At 61.7% G+C, this 384-nt stretch overlaps 1 protein-coding gene across 1 annotated transcript in view; it reads left to right on the top strand.

The window, feature by feature from the left end:
• Positions 1 to 384, top strand: part of LOC119589352 (neuroligin-1-like) — a 158891-nt gene that overhangs the window by 142677 nt on the left and 15830 nt on the right. The gene's annotated exons all lie outside the window — the stretch shown is intronic.

Here is a 384-nt window from a genome sequence, read left to right as displayed (position 1 = left end):
GCACTGCCACGTTGCGCAGGGAGAAGAAAGTGACCATCCTAGACGAGGCCGTCCACAGGTTATGATGCTGACCGACTCCTCCGCTGCCCAGCCCTTCCTCCACGCTCAGCCACGGCGCTGCCCTCCTTCCGCGCCCTGCCCCCGGGGAGTCGGGGCCGGCCGCGCGTCTCGGGCGAGGCAAAGCCCCCAAACCACGATGCGTTTGGCCGTCGAGTTTGATCTCGGTGACGATGTTTCGCCCCTCCCCTCCCCCAGGGGAACTGATACTCATTGACGCTGGAGAGTGACGTTTCTCGTCTTCTTCGAAGGACTCGCCTCCCACAAAGTCGGCCTCGAAGGGGCTCGCTCAATCGCAACACGATTGTATCCAAAGTTCAGATTTAT

This window comes from Penaeus monodon, chromosome 25, assembly GCF_015228065.2.
Source record: "Penaeus monodon isolate SGIC_2016 chromosome 25, NSTDA_Pmon_1, whole genome shotgun sequence".
Classification (NCBI taxonomy): domain Eukaryota; kingdom Metazoa; phylum Arthropoda; class Malacostraca; order Decapoda; family Penaeidae; genus Penaeus; species Penaeus monodon.
The sequence above is the reverse complement of the archived record's forward strand: the minus strand, read 5'-3'. Positions and strand labels throughout refer to the sequence as shown.